A 21,772-nucleotide genomic window follows, 5' to 3' on the forward strand; every position below is an offset into this window, starting at 1 on the left:
CAGTAAGTGACAGTAAATGGACTCCCACAAATGTATGGCTCAGTATCTCCACTGCCGAAATATAAGATAAGAGATTGTGTCTGTGTGTGTGTATGTGTGTGTGTCTGTGTGTGTTGGTGGTAGTAGATATGAAAAGTATTATTTGAGAGAGAATAGACATAGAGGAAATCAGTTCATATGTGAACAACTGACAGGGCTTTGTGTCATTAACAGAGGGAGACTGAGGACCGTGTCATAGTTAGAGGTGACGATGTGCTTGTGAATATTAAAGTAAAGGCTTTCCCAGACCCAACAACAATATAAAGCAATCCGTGCAGGAATGATGGGATTTTGGTCTGCGTTTAGATACAAGCCATGGAATACCGACTCAGATTTAGTTAAGCAACAGCAGATTATTGGCTTTAATAAGATTGTGTTTCATAGCTGAAGGTTCAAACAGCAGATGGGATGAACCAGTGAAGTATATCGTGCAGATGACAATAGTTAAAATTAGGAATGGTCAGGATATGGTAATCAGCTTGTGGCCAAAGGGATCACCGTAGTTGTGACTCGTCTGTTTCAGCCTCAGTTATTGGCCAGGGATGAGATGTAGTCAGAGGAAGGAAATGGAATTTCCATCCAGAACAGAAGACAGTGACCTCCAAGCTCTCAATATTTAAATAGCAAGGGCAGTGATGCAATGCATCCTGGTTCATACCTGAAAGTGAGTAGGTCAACCAACAAGGCCCAGTACCAGAACTAAAGGAGATAAAGAATGAACAATATTGCTTTGTTGTGGTTTGGAGCGTGAATACTTACAGAGTAGAGTAAATGAAAAGAACAGTAATACAGTCGCACATGGTTAATGCAAATAATATATCAACAGTGAAACTTACCATGGACACCAACAATAGCCAGGATAGGATAATAAAAACATTGAATAATGTAAAGTACAAATCTGATCCGCGATGATAACGGCCACCAATAATATGTAGAAAAAAACCAAACATAATAGGATAAACCCTTGTCCATTGTTGTAACTTTCCAGTATAACATTCTCAGATTCTGATCCACTGTGAGAACTGTCCAGTCTAATGTTCTCAGTTTCTGATCTCTCCCTGTCTCTGGAGCAACCGATCCCTGTTAGTGCTATCGGTGGTGCTCCCGCCCATACTATGGGATAACATATTGAATCGATCCCTTTTATCATTAAAAGATGGAAACTGTCCACTGGGATAATTAGAATCCATGGAGACTAACAGTATTCACAGTTAGCAAACAAACACGTTCAGTTAACCAGTTCCTTACATCATTTTACATAACACAATGAAAGGGAACATTTACTCGGTTTGGATTGAATGGATGAGAATTGCTGAGGGACAGATCATAAATCTTGCAATCTTTTTAATCTGTCTTTCCTATATATGGGAGTATTGTTAGAACACTGCACTGTTGTATATGATTCACCCTGTTTATAAAAGGAGACAGGAATAAAATAACAGACGAGCTGCATAAAATGTTTGGTGGAGACGTTTCTAGATACCTTTGCGTAATGCTGCTCCAAGTTTGAAATTCCCTGTTCTCAAGTCCTTTCTTAACCTTGTGACATCATTCAGAGCATTCAAACTGCTGCTCAGGAACAGGGAGAAACAGGAGGTAGTCACTCAACTGCTCGATTCTGGGCAGAGGAACAGGAGGCAGTCTTTCAACTGTTCCAGACTGGAACACAGGCACAGGAGGAGTCACTCAACTGCTCGGGACTGGGACACAGGAACAGGAGGCAGTCACTCAACTGCTCGTGACTGGGACACAGGAACAGGAGGCAGTCACTCAACTGCTCGAGACTGCGATACAGGGAAATCTGGAAGCTAGTGAGGCCCAGATTTCTGTTCCCCAGGAACAGGAGGAGGTGACTCACTGTCCACCACTGTGAGACACTGGAAGAGAAGAGGAATTGGCTTGGTACTAACAGAAATATCTGAATAATTTGCATGAACGAGCCACTCAATCCTGCTCCAACATTCTTCAAAACCATGGCTGATCTGAATGTAATTCACCCATTCTAGTTTACAGAGATTTCCCTCTCTGCAGTCTCTGATCCATTTGTTGGTCATGTTGCAGATCCAGATACTGTAACTACAGTCACCATGCTTCATCCAGAGTTGGGTCACTAAAGCCTCTGGTCTTCCTGAATTTCCACAGCAGCTTAAAACACAGCCTCCAGAAAACAATCCCCGAACGTACAAAAACTAGAGTTAAGTTAAATGTCAGTCAAAGGCAAATGAGAAGCCTGGTCTGAATCACTAACAGTTGTGAGGAATCCTCATGTAACTGAGCAGATGATCAGCCGATAGTGATTAACACAGGCGTTCAACGAATAGGAACAGAGCAAGTTACAAAGGTGTGCCTCGAAACTGTTAAAACCCCAATATCCAACATGGAGTACAGGGCAGGACACTGGGAAGTCAACGAAAACGCAAGCAATGCTTTTTTGAACACTGTTTCACAGCTTCTTAGTGTTGGAAGCTGATGCTCTTGAGTGAGCAACATTCAAGGGCAGGAAAAGATATAGGACAGTTATTCACATTGAAACTGGACAGTTAAAACTAGATGGTGGGGAAGCAGTTTCAACACCAACAAATGGGAGGGATTTGGGCAATAGACAGAGGGAGAGAGACTCTGAGTCAGTGTTATGGAAGGATGTGTTTGCAGGTTTCAGAATGCTGTAATGAAGACATTTCGATCATATCTAGCAACATAGGTTAGCATGTCCGGGAATGATGAATTAATACGATATTGGTACAAGGTCAGATAGAGTCAGAGTCTCGGAGATGCACAGCACAGAATAAGATGCTTCAGTCTAACTCGTCCATGCTGATGGGATATCCTAAATTAAACTAATCGCATTTGGCCAATATTGATGTAAACCCTTCCTCTTCATGTACCCATCCAGATATCATTTAGATGCTATAATTGTAAAAATCCTCCACCATCTCCTCTGGCAGCTCATTCCACGCATGCACCATCCTCTGTGGGAAAAAGTTGCTCCTTAGGTCTTTTTAAAAATCTTTTCCCTCTCATCGGAAATCCATGCCCTCTAGTTTTGGGGAAAAAGACCTTAGCTATGCACACTATAAATGCTCCTCACGCTACAGGAATAAAATAACCCAATCATCAAAGTTTGTGAGAACCCAATCTACTCGAACTCTCCCTATAGATCCAATCCTGGCAACATCCTTGTAAATCTTTACTGACTCCCTTCAACTTTCACAATATATTTCCAAAAGGAAGGAGACCAGAATTGAATGCAGTACACCAAAAGTGGCCAAAGTAATGTGCTGTACAGCAGCAACATGACCACCCAATTCATATAGTCAAAGCACTGGCCAATAAAGGCAAGCATACCAAATGCCTTCTTCACAATCCTACCTAACTGCGACTCTACTTTCAAGAAATTATGAACCTGCATTCTAAGGTCTCTTTGTTCAGCAACACTCCCCAGGACGTTAGCATGAAGTGTACATGCCCTGCCCTGATTTGCATTTCCAAAATGCAGCACCTCCCATTTATCTAGATTAAAACTCACCTGCCAATTGTCAGCCCATCTGCCCGTCTGATCAAGATTCCATTGTACTCTGAGGTAAACCTTCTTTGCTGTCCACCGCACCATCATTTTTGGTTTCATCTGCAAACTTAGCAACTATTGCTGCAATGATCACATTCAAATGATTTATGTGAATAGTGAAAAGCAGTGGAGCCAGCACTAACCCTTGTGGTACACCAATGGTAACAACCCTCCTTTTCGAAAAACAGTCCTTTACCACCACCCTCTGTCTCCTGCCTTCGGGCTAATTCTGTATACATATGGCTAGTTCTCCCTGTATTCCATATGAACTAAACTTGTTAACCAATCTACCATGCAGGAAGTTGGCAAATACCTTACTGAAGTCCATACCAACAATATACACCTCTGCCTCAATGAATCCTCTTAGTCACTTCTTCAAACATACTCAGTCAATTTAGTGCTTCGATCCATGTGGCCTATCACTTATGAGTCCTTGCTTTTCAAAATCCAGGCAAACCTTGTGCCTCATAATCCTTACCAACAACTTGCCCTCCACTGAAGTCTGGCTCACTAGCTTTTCCTTACCATCCTTCTTAAACATAGTCAATAATCGCACCAAGTTCACAAGCCTCCTATCTTCTGGTACCTCATCTGTGACAATTGACGATACAAATATCTCAGCAAGGGGCCCAGCATTCATTTCACTCGCTTCCCACAGAGTTCTCGGGTCCATCTGATCAAATGCTGAAGATTTTCCCAACTTAACGGGTTTACGAACTCCAGCATCTCCTTCTCTGTAATACAGGCACTTTTCAACATGTCAAGATTTATTTCCAAAGTTCTTTAGCTTGCATATCTTTCTGCCCAGCCAATACTGACGCACGATGCTTGTTTAGTATCGCCTCCATCTCCTGCAGTTTTGCACATCGGCAACCTTGCTGATCTTTAAGTGGCCCAAAACTCTCCTGAGTTATTCTTTTGTCCTTAATGTATGTGTAGAGTCCCTTTGGATTCTCCGTAACTCTATTTGCCAGAACTATCTCATGTCCCTTTTATGGCCTCCGGATTTCCCTCTAATGTATATTCCTACTGGGTTTAGACCTTTATCGACAGTCACTTTAAATTTGGAATTAAGTGCCAAATGACGATGATGAATCCATCGACATCCTAGACAGGAAGTGTGGACTTCTCTGAATGTTCCTGTCACTGCTCTAATACAGAAACGTTGGACCTTCCGTACAACATATGCTTCAGTAATTAATTTATATAAAAATTGACAAACATCTTAATGCAGGTTTATTTGCTGTAAAGCAGTATTTTTTATGCTTTTTCCCCTCAGTCCAAAACCAAAAGTGAACTTATTCATTAAGACTTATGAATTAATGAGTCAGGTTTGGCTGGGAGATAGGGCAGAATGGGGGCAGCGGCTGTGGAGACTGCATGGGGAGTACAATGATATCTCCCAGTCATCAACACTCTTAACGTCAGATAGAATTAAATATAATTCATAACAAGGAACGAGCCAACGTTTGGAAGATGCAATGCTGAATGACAATGTGAACTTAACAGAATAATTTTAAATGTGATAAAGTGAACTATATTTAGTATACACACAATTTAATCATTGGGAGTAGGGTCACCAAACCTGAAGGATTAAATTTGATTTCTCTTCACAGATACAGCCAGACTTGCTGAGCTTTCCTTCCAACGTCTGTTTTTGTTTGAGATTGATCATATTGTTCATATCTGGCAGGATGCTTACAATTAAAAGCTCATACTAATAACAAAATGCGCAGGGCTACGGGGACAATACAGGAGAATAATAGTAGAGATATCGCTCATTCCAAACTGGAAGAGACAATGGGCTGAGGTTTCACCACCTTTGCTTTAATAATTCTATGTTATGCATTGAAAGCTTTTGGAGATTGGGGATACAAGCTTATTCAATGAAGGACACAGATTGTTCCATCATCAAAAATCTATCCCTATTATTTCATGAAGTTCAACTGCATCTAAAATGTATTTTCAAACAAAATATATTTCCTGAGATTTACAAGATGTTCAGATTTTCTTTTTACTTTCTATCTTAAAGAAGAAACAGATTTCGGCTGTAATTCAGGTGTCACAGACACACCAACTGTAATAGAAACATAAAAGGACCACATTGTCCAAATATTACCAAGGTCAACATGTAGACCTGTCAAGAAACATGAAATATAGAGATAATGGAAACATGAAAAATAAACAGAAAATGCTGGAGAAATGAAAAATATGAGGAAGTATCTGCAGAGAGCAACAGAATTAACATATGTAATATGATGTGACACTGTTCTGAAAAGTCCTATTAGAATCAAAGGGAATTTTTTTTGCATCTCTGCTCAGATGTTGCCAGATCGACTGAGTTTCGCACCAGCTCTTTTGATTTCTTTCTTCTTTCTGAACTGTGACAAAGTGTCTGATCTGAATGACAACAGCAAAGTTGTTATCTCAGTTGAATCTCGAGTAATTTGTTATGGACATTAAATGAGAAATTACAAAGTTCCTATATTTGACAGGGCTCTAAATATCGATGACGTATTGCATTGTGAGAACTTGCGATGAAAATGTTGAAACAAAACAGAAGTTGCTGTAAACGCTCAGCAGGTCTGGCATCATCTGTGCAGAGAAATCAGAGTTAACGTTTCAGGTCCAGTGCCCCTTCCTCAGAACTGATCGTAACACGGAAAATGTTGGTTTATATGCAGAAGAGACTGGATAGCTCTTAATGGAGACTGTTTGTAGCTAACAATAGGGTGTGAGTAATGGAAGGCTATGTGACAACTCGGCCTGGGGTGTATGGATAGGGGGCTCGGACTTTGGGGAGTTCAGGCCCGAAAATTATTGAACTTGATTTTGAATCTAAAGGGCTGCAAGGTCCGCACATGGAAAATGAGGTGTTGTTCTTCCAGCTTGCGCTGAACTTGCCTGGAACACTGCAGCAAGCCTGACACAGAGAAATTGGTCAGGGAACAGGACGGACTGTTAAACTGGCAGGCAACAGAAAGCTCAGGGTGTTTTGCAGCGGTACAACTTGGATGTTCTGTGAAGAGGTCACCCAGTCTACCCTTCATTTCCCCAATGTAGACGAGACCACATTGTGAGCAGCGCATGCAGTTGACTGGATTGTGGGAAACGTTGGTAAGGGGCTGCTTCACATGGAATTTATGGCTGGGCCCTTTGATACTGATGAGGAGGGAGGTAAATGGGAAAGTGTGACACCTCCAGCAGGGGAAAGTGAAGTGGACCTGTGGTGGGAGTGAATAAAGAGTAGACCAGTGTATCCTGGAGGGAATGATTCCTCCAGAGGGTGGACAATGGAGGAGAGGTGAATATGTGCAGGTGGGGGCATCTCGCTAGAGGTGGGGGAAATGCAGGCTGATGATCCTCTGCAAGTGAATGCGGCTGAGATAGTAGGGAAACTCTGTTGCGAGAGAGAAGGGGAGGGGCAGGCTAGAAGTGCAGGAGATGGGTCAGACTCGGTTGAGGACCCTGTTGACAACAATGATGGGGAATCCTTTGATTGAGGAACAAGGTGGACATTTCAAAGGCTACCTTGTTGAATTTAGTATCATCAGAAGCAATGCGGTGGAGATTGAGGAACTGGGGGAATGGAATTGAGTCTACAACAGGAAACCAGATGTGAGGACATATTCTCCAGGAAGCTGTGGGAGTCGGTGTGTTAATACTGGATATCAGTGGCTTGTCTATCCACAGAAATGGAAGCAGAGATGTTGAGGAAAGGAAGGGAGTAGTCAAAGAGAGACCAGGTGAAAGTGATGGAGGGCTTCAAATTCCAAGCGAAATCAATGAACCTTTCCAATTCCAGACAAGAGATAAAAGTCGCAGCGATGATATCATCTGTGTATCGGAGAAAGAGTTGTGGGTGGGTGCTAGAATAGAACAGGAACAGTGAATAGTCGATGTACTCCAAGAAAAGAACAGACATAACTGGGGCCCACGTGTGTATCCATGCAGTTCCTCTGTGCGGCAAGTGCAGGCTGAAGCAATGGGTATGTCCTGGTAGCTCTGTTTGTGAATTTTTGTAAGGAGATAGAAGCGAGATCTGCTATCAGAGGACCATCAGCTCGGGGGCAGTTAGGGGGAAGGGGGCGAATGGGGCAGGAATCTCCAGATGAAAGGTGGTCAAGTTATCATAGTTGATATAATGGTTTGATGTGCCATGGTAGGGTCATGGTCCAGGGGAGATTAGAGGAGGTATCTGAGAGTGGGCGTTCAAACTCTGCAATGTCGAGGTCAGTCCACCAGGCTACAGCAGCATCACCCTTATCGGCACAGGTTGAATAACACAGTTATGGTTGGATCTAAGCACATGGAGTGTCGGCTGTTCGGGCAGTGATAGGTTGGATTTGGTGAGGGGAGTGCAGAATAATTAAGACAACCAATGTCATGTTGAGATTTCTCAATGAACCGATTTAGTTCAGGTAAAGACTAGAAGGAGGGGTGATTCCAGGAGGAGGGAGAGTGTTGCAACTGGGTAACGGGGTCTATGGGGCAGGGAGAGGAATCTTGCTGAAAGAAATGTGCATTGAGGCGAAGACAGCGGAAGAGCTCAACTAAATGTCATGCCTAAAATTCATTAAAGTGGGGGCAGAGAGGTAAATTTCAGACATTTGATTAGAACAGAACATTCAGCATCAGAGAGTGAAAGTTCAGTAGGGATGGTGAATAAAGGACAGGAGGTGGAATTGGAGGAGGGGATGGAGTCAGAGGCAGGGTATGTGGTGTCAGGAAGGTTCCAGAGGGTCAAGGGCATCTCCACGTTGTTGCAAATTGTGTGCCCGGTACATCTGGTCAGTACGGCGAATGAACCGATGAATAAATTAGAATTGTGGAGTGGCGCAGCCTTGAGTTAATGTGATGCGATACTGCTGGACAGAGAAACTGTTGAACTCAGTAGCACTGAAATCGTTCGATCAGTCCTCAGAAATTAACTGATTGAAAATAATTGGGAAGGTAATCTTACTGTAACTTCCTGATTTCACTGAAGTGACACTCAAGCAGCAAGATCTTACTTTTCGGAGACTTTCGATCAACCTGTGAAAATATAATATGTCTTGATGTTTTTATCAAGACAAATTTATCCATGGTTTTGGAAGGCACTAGCAAGGGCAGAGTTTATTTGTCATTCCCAATAACTCTGGGGAAAGTGTCATTCTTCAGTGAGGAAATTACCAGCGCTGAATTTCCTGCGATTCCCAGTGACCACAGTTTCCTCAGGATCCCTGATGTCACAAGAGTCAAATACTAATTTAATGCAACGCAAGTTACTCTGACCTCACCTCAACTGACATTGGAAAATTAGTTAAATGAATAAAGAACAAAAGGACAGTACACGGCCTGATTGAGCAATGTGCGCACTCTACTCACAATGTTTAAGGGAAAACTGATGCATTGACTTCTGATTCTGAGGAGAGGTTTATCCTATTTGTGATGAGGCCATTTGGCTAAGTGCTGTTAAGAGATAACAAGACACTCCACTCTGTACCATGGGGAACAAAACTAGCCTGTGCACGGTGCATCAGACAATGACAGAAATGCACTATTGTCTGTTCCTATTGGTCATTGATCATCTCAATCTCATCATTGACTGATGACAAATAGCAGCATAGAAGCCAGTGGCTCCCATCATCCCAGTTGGAAAGCAAAAAGGGGAAGGGATGGCCAGAAAAAGTGGGAGTAACTGGGGAATTTGTGTAACTTACAGTGGGAGTGGCAGAAGAAGAGTGTGAAGGGAGATTATCAGTGGAAGAGTATGTAGCAGCAGAAGGGGCAGTGCAAACGAAATAGGAGTGTAAGAAAAGAGTAGGACCGCGGAGGACGAATGGCAGATGAAATTTTAGTGACAGTGAAAAGCTTGTTTTCGAGGAAGTGAGATTGGATGAGAAAAAAAATCACTGTTCAAGAAAATCGGGATCTGGATTCCATTCAAATTAAGTAAGGATTTCTTGTACTTTTCCTTCTCTAACTTGATTCTTGTACACGTTGTACATGTACTGTATATTTCGATATCTTCATCAACAGCAGACAACATGTTTTTTTCTCCCCTACTGTGGTGTTTCAACATTTTTGATTTTTTTTCACAGTATGTATTTGCTTCCAATTCAAGGTAGACATGAGAATATGATTTGATCTTCTGCAGTTTGCCCCAACATAGAACTTAATTGAACATTTATCCTCATCACACTCGCTGATTTAAACAAACAATGAATGAGTCCATGTCCATCCTGCAGATGAAACATTTCTTCAGCTTTGGCTATTGTAGGGAATGTTAGAAAGAACAGTGCCACGCAAAATACTAATGTTCCAGCGCAAGGTGCCAAAACGCACTTTTTTCCGAAATTATTTAGAAGGTTTAGAAATAAAATATGCAGAGGGACAGAGTGTAAAAGGTGAATTCAACTCTGTGTCGAAACTACTATTTATCGAAACTCCCTCATAAAATATGTTACCTACATCACTCATAAATTCACCAAAATAGGAAAGGCAAGAGACTGGAATTGTCAAATCATCCTCTGAATAACATTTGGAGAACAGGAAGGAAATCACGATTTGTTTGCGATATTCAGAAATGACGATTGTGAGAATGTGGAAGGTGGGGAGCAGTGGAATTATGATCAATGTTGTGGATGACACAAAAATAAGCTGGGTGGATCACAGCCAGGAGTAAAATGTAAGGCTACAAGAGGATATAAACAGATTATTCAGATAGCTAGATCAACGGTCAATGAAATTTAACACCGATAAATTGGGAAGATGAAAGTCAGAAGTAACAAGACAAGTGAGTATGAAAGAGGAGGGCTAAATTTGCTCGTTTCTTTCTTTGCAGCAGGGAAGGTTGAGGAGGGAACCTAGTTTAGATGTACAAGAACATATAGGGTATGGAGAGGATGAACAGACAGCAGTTGTGTTCCTCAGTCAAATGATCAAAAACAAAGGGACATACTTTTAAAGTGAAAGGCAGGGGATTGAGAGAGAATTTGTGGAATGTGTTTCGAACTGAGAGGGTGGTATGAATCTGGAATGCATTATCTAGTAGAGTGGTTGAGGCAGGTAACCTCACAAACGTTGAAAAAGCCTTTGGATATGCACTTGCTGGCACAGGCGTGTTAGGCCTGGTTTTCATTGCATGATTGTGTGCAGTGGCAGCCATGGACACTCTGATATATTCTGAAGCAATAAACAATGATAGTTGCTGCTTTGTTCCTTTGACTGAACTCAGTAAGTGGCTACATCACAAAACAGCATCATCTCATGGAGCTTCAGCACTTACTCAGCCAAAGGCAGCCCAGCCATCTCAGGGAACATTCAGGGTAATTCATATGCTCAGTGCAAGCATTGTCCCATAATAGCACCAATATTATTCTAGCTGTTTGCCACCATTATTATAGCGACAGCCATGACATGAACACAGCTTTCCCTTCATTATAATACAGACCTCTAGCAATAAGATTGCTATTTCTCTGAAGCATAATAAATTCTTTCCCAGGTATTCACTTTGACAAACAAGTTTTCCTGAGTTTTGCTGCCAGTTGTTTATCACAGAATTCCTCAACTCACTCCACCTCAACCTCTTTCCCCTTGAATATTTTCTTGTTCACTGTCTCCATTATCCCATACTCCTCACTCTCTCACATCCCCCACACTCTCTATCCTTATTTGTTAATTCCTGAAAAACCTGTGCCTCATCACGATCATTTATTCCAACTCCCAACTCACATTTTGGACTGATTTGATTCCTTCTCTCGGCATGGTCATTAGACTGGCCATGCCTGATGTCCTAATCATCTCTACCTTCTGCTCAGTTCCTGATCTGCTGTTTGGTTCTCACCCTCCTGGTTTATTCAAATCCATCTAACTTGCACTCGCAAACCTCCCCACAAGGATGTTGGTGCTTGTCCAGTTAAGATGCAACCTGTCTTTTTTATACAGGTCCCACCTGTCCTGGAAGAGATCTCCATGATCCAAAAATCTGAAACCATTAACCCTGAACGAGGTTTTTAACAACATGTTAAGCTATACTGTGTTCCTCATCCTTCCCTCTTTTCCACATGGCTCGGAAAGTAATCCAGAGATTACAGATGATTGTTTTCTCTCTCTGTCTCTCTCTCTCTCTTGCTGTCTCTCTCACGCACACACACATTCTCTCACACACACAGAGACAGACACCACATTACTTTGCAGAAGAATATAAATAACTGGAACGATAACTGGAATGAAGGATTTAGTTAAAGGGAGAATGAGAGAAATTGCGCTTCTTCTGGATGTCAGTTTGCTCGCTGAGTTGGAGAGTTCATTTTCAGATGGTTCATCACTGTACTAGGGAACATTATCAGTGAGCCTCTGGTGAAGTGCTGGTATTATGTCCCACTTGCTCTTTACGTGTTTAGGTTTCCTTGAGTCAGTGATGTAATTTCCAGTATTGGTGATTTTATGTCCGGTTCTTTTTCTCAGAGAGTGTTAGGTGGAATCAAAATCTATTTGTTTGTTGATTGATTTCCGTTTGGAATGCTATGCTTCTAGCAATTCTGGATTAGTGGTACTGGAAGAGCACAGCAGTTCAGGCAGCATGCGAGGAGCAGTAAAATAGACATTACGGGCAAAAGCCCTTCATCAGGAATTTTTTCTAGGAATTCTCGTGCATGTCTATGTTTGGCTTGTCCTAGATTGAAGTTCAGACCCAGTCGAAATGGTGTACTTCCTCATCTGTATGTAACGATGCTGGTAATAGTGGGTCATGTCATTTTTCTGGCTAGTTGTTGCTCATGTATCCAGATGGCTAGTTTTCTGCCTGTTTTTCCGATGTAGTGCCTGTTACAGTGCTTGCAAGGCTTATTCTTCCTGGGGGAAAACAGATAAATGTGTGAACATATTGCGGTGCTCAAAAGTATGAAAAAAAGTTGAAGAGTAAAACAGGAATACTCTGTTTCCGTAAGTTTGCATTACAGCATCAAGCAGTTCTAATTTTTTAACTTGTCAGCAAAAGAGCCAGGAGTGAGAAAAGGAAAAACTTCTTTATTGAGAGGCTTGTTAGGATTTGGAATGGAACTGCCTGGGAGAGTTGTGGATGAAGATTAAAAAGAGAACTGGTAATGCATTTGAAATTATCAATTCAACAGGCTGCAGCGATAGAGTTGGCAAATAGCGGGGGGGGGGGGGGGGGGGGTGGGCTTGGGAGACGTTCCTGGAGCTGATGTACACACAGTGGCCAATGGCCTCCTCCTGTACTTTAAAGTTTTGCACTCTATCATGTGTCTGATTAGAATAAAAGTCAGTATCAGATTATTTCCCATTGAAAATGCTCACAAATATCTGATTATTTTAGTGCAGCATAAGCATTTAAAATGCAAGTATTACAAGACCAGCCTCATTTTGTAGTCTAATTATTGCTCAGAACACGAATATATTAATTGTTGTATTCCTATTGCTAAAACAAATCTGTCATCGCTTTGGCACAAACCTTTTTGAAAAGGTCTGACTTTTCTCTCACACGATAATATGTTCATCGTTTTTTGTTTACTGTCTACATTTCATATTAAATAACATTCTTTCTAAAAACTAAAAGTTTTCAAATTATTGTTCACTAAAATTTGATAGCACAAATCATTTATTTAGGTTAATATTAACAGTCCATTTTTGATTATGGCCATTTTTAATTCGCTGGCAAATGGCTGAAGCTTGTACATTTCAGTGAGAAATTAAACAAATTGATTATATATAAATGTATAAGAACGCAAATTCTATTTGATTGTTCAACCATTTGCTCACCCTAAACATGTAATCATTCAGAATCCAACCACTTTCAAAATGTTGGAGTGACAATGCATTATTTTGAATCCTGACATTGTGTATGTAATTCTGATCGCCAAAAGAGTTACATCCATGTTGTTTGTTCGATACAAAATAAAATGCACATTCTTTATTTCTGTGTTAGAAAATCATGACAGGAGTCTATATTTTTGTTCCATAAATATAGAATCAACCTAATGCTTTTCAGAGATTATAGTACAGTTGAAAAATCATAGTTGACATCTTACTTTTGCCCAATTCACGAAACATAGTAAACATCTGATGAATACATGGGTCACCCAACAAATTGTACCTGAATAAAACAGCAGTAAATGACAAGTCAAGAATCACGTTAATAACTGAAGTTAGCGGAGCCTGCCTGGTGTAGGACACCACACAGACTGGCATTCAGGTGAATGGAACAATGGACAACATCACTGGAAGTTTTGGGCTAACGCCCCTCCCCAGGTTCCTAATCTCATACCCACCACTCTCTCACACATTTAGCAATTGATAAGAATCCACAGACTGGGTGAACATAAAACACAGAGCAGTACAGGACAGTGGAGACCCTTCGACCCTTGACGTCCTGCTGAACTTTTATCCTACTCGAAGATCAGAATAACTGACATACCCTTCATTTGCCTATCCAATACTCACTTAAATATCCCCTAATGCAGGCGACTCTACTAACGCTGCTGGCAGTGCATTCCAAGAACACACCACTCTCTGTGTAAAGAACCTACCTCTGACATCTCCTCAAACCTTCTTCCGATCACCTTAAAATTATGCTCACTCGAGATAGCCATTTCCACCCTGCGAGAAAGTCTCTGGCAACCCATTCTACCAATGCCTCTCATCATTTTATACACCTCTATCATGTCACCTCTCATTCTTTATTGCTCCAAGGAGAAAGCCCTAGCTCCCTCATCTTTTCTTTGTAAGACATGCCCTCCAGTCCAGGCAGCATCCTGGTAAATCTCCCCGGCATCCTCTCCAACGCATCAATGTCTTTCCAGTCATGCGACAACTAGAACTGAACACAATATACGAGGTGCAGTCTCACCAGACCTTTTTGGCGTTGCAGCATAAACTTGCGGCTCTTAAACTCAATCCCTGGCTCATGAAAACACCATCCATCTTAATAACCTTATCAGCTTGGGTGACAACATTGAGCGTCCTATGATATGGAACACACCATCCCTATGGTCCTCCACACAGCCAATAATCCTGCCTTTAACCCTGTATTGTGCATTCAATTTCAACCTTCCAAAATGAGTCACTTCACACTTATCCAGGTTGAACTCCATCTGTCATTTACCAGCCCAGTTCTGCATCCTGTCAATGTCCAATTACAACCGACAACAGCCCTCCACACTCTCCATAACTCCAACATTTTTGTTACATCGTAAAACTTACTAACGCACCCTTTCACTTTATCATCCAAGTCATTTGTAAAAATCACAAAGAACAACAGTCCCAGAACTGATTCCTGAAGAACGCCACTGGTCACCAAGCTCCAGGCTGAAAACTTTCCATGTTCTACCACCATCAGTCTTCTACAGGCCAGACAATTTTGTATCCACACAGACAGATTTCCCTATTTCCCTGTATCCCATGCCTCCTTATTTTCTGAATGAGCCGATTTTATGGTAACCTTGCTGAAATCCATGTACATCACATCCACTGCTCTACTTTCATCAATGTGTTTGATCCCATCCTGAAAGAATTCAATAAGTTGTGTGAGGCATTACGTGCCCGTCAAAAAGCCATGCTGACGACCTCTAATCAAACTATGATTTTCCAAGTAATCATAAATTCTGTCTCTCAGAATCCTTTCCAATAATTTGCCCAAAACAGAAGTAAGATTGACTGGCCTGTATTTCGCAGGATTATCCCTATTGCCTTTCCTGAGCAAGGGAATTACTTTTGCCACCATCCGATCATCATGCAGTACTTCATTGGACACTGGGGACACAAAGATCATCGCCAAAGGTGCAGCAATCTCTTCCCTCAGTTCCTCTGGTAACCTCGAATGCTTCCTGTATGGTCCAGGGGATTTATCTATCCTTCTGTTTGGACTTCACTCATTCTGTACTTCACCTCACTTTATCTGCTCCCTGTCCAACCACTGACTGACTGCTTTCCATTTCAGGGCTATATACAGTGCTCCCCTCCTGAGCAAGTACAATTCCAAATATTCCACGAATCATGGAATGGAAAATAAAATTGAACACACCAATGCCATCCTGATGAAGGGCTTATGCCCAAAGCTTTCACTCTCCTGCTCCTCGGATGCTGCTTGACTCGTTGTGCTTTACCAGCACCACACTTTTCGACCCTGATCTCCAGCATCTGCAGTCCTTACTTTCTCCATTACTGAGGGCTGATCCCGCTGCACACTGAGCAGGGAATTAATCAGCAGGAATTCATTCTATTTGAAGCTGACTGTTCAGTTCTGGAACGTTGTATTTGATTAAGACGTTAATTAACAATAAATTGCAAATCAACGATTATTCATTCAGTCCCAGAGTTACATTTTTAGTTCATGGAAAGGCAACTTGATAACAAAAAGTAAATGGCTGAAGAACTCCGAGGTATGAAATATTCCAGGTGCTATATTCCAGGCTGGATGTCCTTTACCATGATGCTGGTAATATTATCAGATCTTCAGATTTGATAAGAGAACAAGGTGACATGGGGAAGTGGATATTTTTGCCATCACGTAGATGCGTTTGAGAGAGGTCAGAGCTGACAACTCGATATTCTGTGGTACAAGAACTATAGGCAGCAGAGGAGAGGGGTAAAAGACAAGGTGGTGTTGCCTTATTAATTATGGAGTCAAAGACTGCAGTAAGGAAGGATGATATCTTGGAAGGGCATTCAAATGACGGTTTGTGGGTTGGAATTAGGTTCAAATCAATGACAGACACACTACTGGGGACATATTATAGGCCCCCAGATAAAATAAAGTACAGGGGCAGGTACATAACCAATTCGCTGAGGTGTGTCAATGCAATAATAGGATCATTATAGTCAGGCATTTCAATTACAAACATTGATTAGGGCAGCGATAATTATTTTTAAGAGGGCAAAAATGCCTTGACATTTATTCCAGAGAGCTCCTCATATAAACATGTAGCAGATACAACAATGGGTGGGGCTATGCCGAGCCTCACTGTGGAATGAAGCCAGTCAGGTGTTGCAGGCAGGATTGGCTGAGCATTTCAGGATCAGTGATCATGACTCAAGCATTTTTAGCTTATTAAGGAAAAGACCAAAAGAAAAAAAGGCTTGAAAAATAAAAATAATTTGGATGATAGAGGCAGATCTTATCAAAAGAAAGACAGGATCTGGCCACTGTATAATTACTTCTGGGTGAAACTTTAGCAGAACAGCGTGGGTGTGGTGGGGATCACATGCTCAAAATGGAATTGATGAAGGTGTCACCACAACATGTTACAATAAAGATAAAAATGAGGAAAACAAGCCCAGAGAGTATGGAATGTCTACAAATATTCAGAACAGAATTAAAAATGAAAGAGAAGCTTAAAGCACGCATAAAGTGAGCAGGTCAATGGAGGTCCCAGAAGAGTAGAGAACGTGTTGGGCTAAATTCAAGAAAGTAAGTAGAAGAGCAAAAAGCGGGGTGATAAAAACATTAATGGGCAATATTATCAAGAATTCAAAGACATTCTATCGGTTTATTAAGGGTAAGAGGGTAACAAGAGAAAGAATAGGGAGTATTAGGGACCGAGGAGGCAACCTGTGCAGAGAACCTGTGAATGTCAAACACGTACTGCATATTGGTCTTCACTTTGGAGAAGCAGTTCCTGGACAGAAGCAGAGGAATAATTGGAAGTTGATGCAGGATAAAAAGTGGGAAAATCTCTAGATCTGGATGAACTGTCTCTTAGACTGATGTGGAAGATGAGGGAGGAGATTACAGGCTCTTACATTTTGTGCTTTATTTTGTTTTGCCTTTGGCCAGCGAGGTGGTGTGATCAAACAGAACAACATCTAATGTAGGTTCAACTTCCACACAGAGTGCTAGAAAAAAAAAGCCATGGGATGAAAGACCACTATGTCTCACATCAGTGGGAGGGAAACAATTGCAGAAAATTGTGAAGGCTGTTAAGAAATGATCACTAAATATCTTCAAGGCTGAGATCCACAGATTTTTAAAAAAGGATTACAGGGAAAACGCAGGAAAATGAAATGGAATGTTATCAGAATAAATGTACCCTAATTGAAAGTAAACGCAGAGTCAGAGAGCGGGTGGACATACTGTCGCTCGTATGTCCATTGGCAAACCTTTTTTAATAGACTGTACTTAGTGGAATATCAACATCTCTCACTCCGGAGTGAGACACAGTTTCGAATACAATCAGTAGTTACAAGGAATTCATAAATGCAGTACTAGGAGACCGAAAAAACCAGAGGACTGCGCCAACGCGGATGGGCTGTCAGGGTGAATATTTGCATCAGCGCAGTCACCACTACTAGGAGGAAGACCTCAGCAAGACAACCCCACCCCCACCCCCCATGTCCAAGCATGGGCCTGGTGTTTAGGAGTGCTTAAGGCCCAAACAATACATCACTGTAGTGTCTCCATCCTACCCTAACCAAACCTAAATGTGGAGTGGTCTATTAACGTACAGTGAGTGGAAGAATAGGTAGTAATGCTTTGGTTCCAGAGAAATCGGTGAGCAGCAGTTCAGCAAAAGGTAAAGGTAAGCTCAGATAAACTCTTTTTTAACGCTCGTCTGACAGCAGTGGAGATGGCAGTTAGGGCAGTTGTATGTTCCTCCTGCGGTTTGTGGGAGCTCAGGGAGATTTCCATTATCCCCGATGACTACACGTGTGGGCAATGCACCCTGCTGCAGCTCCTGGGAGACCGTGTTCAGGAGCATTCTGGATCATCCGAGATATGGAACACTTCATAGATAAAAGCTTTAGTGAGGTGATCACACCCAAGTCCCTCCCTTAGCCATGTTTCTGTAAGGACTATAATATTCCAGTCTCATGTAAAGATCCACGCCCTGAGTTCATCTGCGTTACCTGTCAGCCCAGTTCCATTTAATTTAAAGCAATTTAATCCAACAGGCTTTCCTTGCTTCCTGTCGTGTTCCAAGCAGAGAGTATCTGGGCGACCACCAGGAATGGCGAAGGGAGTAGGCAGAAAGTGCAGGAATCCCCTGTGGCTATTCCTCTCGAAACCAAGTATACCATTCTGGATACTGATTTTGTGTATGTTGGGAGATGGGCGATAGGTGTCAGGGAATGACTGTTCAGGGGAAAGCAGCAGTAGCCAAGATGGATGCGCTGGATCTGGGGGGCAGCAGGAAAGGATAAAGGTAAACAGGGTCTTAGAGATAGGAGATTTGATTGTTAGGGGGCACAGATCGGAGATTCTGTGGCCTCAAACGGGAAACTAGGATGTTGTGTTGGCTCTCAGATTTCAGGATCCAGGATGTTTCTGAGTGGCTGCTGAATGTTCTCAAGAGGGCGGGTGAGCAGCCAGAAGTCATTGTGCACGATGGTACAAATGACACGGTTAGATATAGGAATGTGTTTCTATAGAATGATTAACTGAGAACTAGGAGAAAAGTTAAAAACCAGGACCTCGGTAGTGGTAATTTCCAGATTACTTCCAGTGTCATGAGCTAGTGAAGGTAAGAATAGGAGGATGTCAAGATAAATATATGACTAAAGAATTGGTGGGAGGGATTCATATTTTTAGACCATTAGGAGCTTTTCTGTGACAGAGTTGACCTGTTCAAGAGGGACTGGTGACAGATCCACTTGAGGGGGAATCAATATCTTCGTAGTCAGTTTTGCTAGTACAACAGGGGAGTGTTTAAACAAGATTGGCAGGAGGTGGAATCCTCAGCAGCAGGGAGGCAAGTGAGAGGCTGGATGGAGATACAGTAATCAAACATAGTACGTTGAGGAGCCATATCAGGCTGGACCACGATAGGGAACAAGAAATGCCCATGGATTAAATTGTGTTTATTTCAGAGCAAAAGAGCTGACAGTTAAGGCCGATGAATTCAGGGTGTGGATAGGTTATAGGTGCTCGATAGTTTAGCTATTACAGAAACATGGCTGAGGGATGGATAGGACTGACAGCTTAATGTACCAGGGTCAAATGCATTCGAAGGAACAGAGATTGTGGAACGGGAGGAGGTGAGTTGCATTTCTGAATAAAGGGTGTATCGCAGCAGTGATCAGAGATAAAATAACTGATGGATCATCCAATGAGGCTTTGTGGGTGGAACTAAGAAATAAGAAGGGGATGGTGACATTATTGGGGTTGTACGGTAGGCCCCCAAATTGTAAACAGAAATTGCAGGAACAAAAATATGTAGAGATATTGCGGAGACTTTCAGGAATATTTTGGTTGTCATAATGGGGGCTTTAATATTTTTTATAACTCAGACTTGCACTGCCAGAGCATTAAGGGATTTGATGGGATGGAATCAATTAAGTGCGTCAGGAAAATTTCCCCAAGCAGAATGTCGAGGGTCCTAATCGGGAAGGAGCAATATTTGTCCTACTCTTAAGAAATAGGTCAGGACAGGTGAGTGAGGTGACAGTAGATGTGCACTTTGGGACCAGTGACCATAGATCGATTAATTTTGAAATAGTTATGGAGAGGGAAGAAATTGGTCCACAGATTCTAGTTCTAAATCGGGGCAAGGTTAATTTTGATGGACTCAGGCAGGAGTTTGCAGGGGTTTATTGGAGTAGTCTGTTTGCAAGCAAAGGGACCTCCAGCAAGTGGGAGCTTACGATCTATATGTTCCTGTGAGTGTGAATGGAAAGTTTACAGGAATGAGGTACCCTGAATTACAAGAGATGTTTAGGCTTTTACCAAAAGATATGTGGAGGCGTGGCTCAGGTAGAGGCAGCTGGGATCAAGCGAATCCCTGAAGGTGTACAGGGGATACAGGAGTTTACTGAAGAAGGAAATCAGAAGGGAGAAAAGGGCGTATGAGATAACTTTGCCTGAGAAGATCAGGGTGAATCCAAAGAGATGCTTTAAGTATATTAAAGGAAAAGCAGTAGCTAGAGAGAGAATAGGACCCCTCAATGGATATGTATGTTGGGAACCATAAGAGATGAGCGATGTCCTCAACAAATATTTCTCAGAGCAGGGGCTAGAGACGAACTTACGGGGGCCCTGGCTGATAATTTTGATCATCAGTTACCACAAGTGAGATCCCAGAAGACTGGAGGAAAGCAAGAAGGACTGAAAAATAAAGTCTGGGAAATATAGACCAGTAAGCTTAATACCTGTGTTAGGTAAATTAATTGAGAAGATTCTGAGGGATAAAATGTATATGCATTGGGAAAACAGGGTTTCATTAGTAATAGTAAGAATGGCTTTGTCAGTGGAAGTTCATGCCTGTTCTTTGATGATGTGACCAGGAAGGTTGAGTCGGGCGGGCCGGTTGACATCTAAACGTGTGGTGGTGGAAAAGCACAGCAGGTCAGGTAGCATTCGAGGGGCCGGAGAATCGACGTTTTGGGCACAACTCTATCACCAGGAATGTTCAAGACATCGATATTCCTGCTTCTCGGATGCTGGCTGACCAGCCGAGCTTTCCCAGCGCCACACTTCTCAATTCTGATCACCGACATCTGCAGTGATGACATTCTCCAAGGGTGGTCGATCTGGTGTATATGGATTTCTGTTACACCAGAACAGGATGTGGCTTCTCAGCCCCTGGACCATGATATACATTTACAGGAAGAGACCAATCAGCCCCTCCAATCTATAGAACTAGACCCAGTTTAGATCATGCAGCAACAATGTCAACCTATTCAGCTACTTGAAGTACCACAGGATATGGAAGAGGCAATAAAGTGACTGGGCTATAGGGTTTATTGTAATAATACCAGGCTATATAGCCCGTCAAGCCTGTCCTTCCTTCAGTAAGGTCAGGGCTGATCTCTCTTGGCCGCAATTTCTCTTTCATGCCCAATTCTTTGTAGCCTTAACTCCCTGATGCGTCAACATTCATTAACACCACCCTGCTCCCTCAAACATTCAGAGCTGTAGTTGTCTGGGATAGAGAGGTCCCAACAGTCACTACCCTCTGAGAGAAGGAAACAGTCCCCACACATTTACCTTGGCCGTTGACATGAACAAAAGCTATGAAGTTAAAAATCTCACAACACCAGGTTATAGTCCAACAGGGTTAATTGGAAGCACACTAGCTTTCGGAGCATCGCTCCTTCATTAGTTGATGGTGGAGGGCTCAATCGTAACACACAGAATTTAGAGCAAAACTTTAGTGTGATGTAAATGAAATTATAACATTGAAAAATTGATAGTCTGTTGAGTCTTTCATCTGTTTGAATACCATGATATTT

Source organism: Chiloscyllium punctatum, chromosome 12, assembly GCF_047496795.1.
Source record: "Chiloscyllium punctatum isolate Juve2018m chromosome 12, sChiPun1.3, whole genome shotgun sequence".
NCBI lineage: Eukaryota > Metazoa > Chordata > Chondrichthyes > Orectolobiformes > Hemiscylliidae > Chiloscyllium > Chiloscyllium punctatum.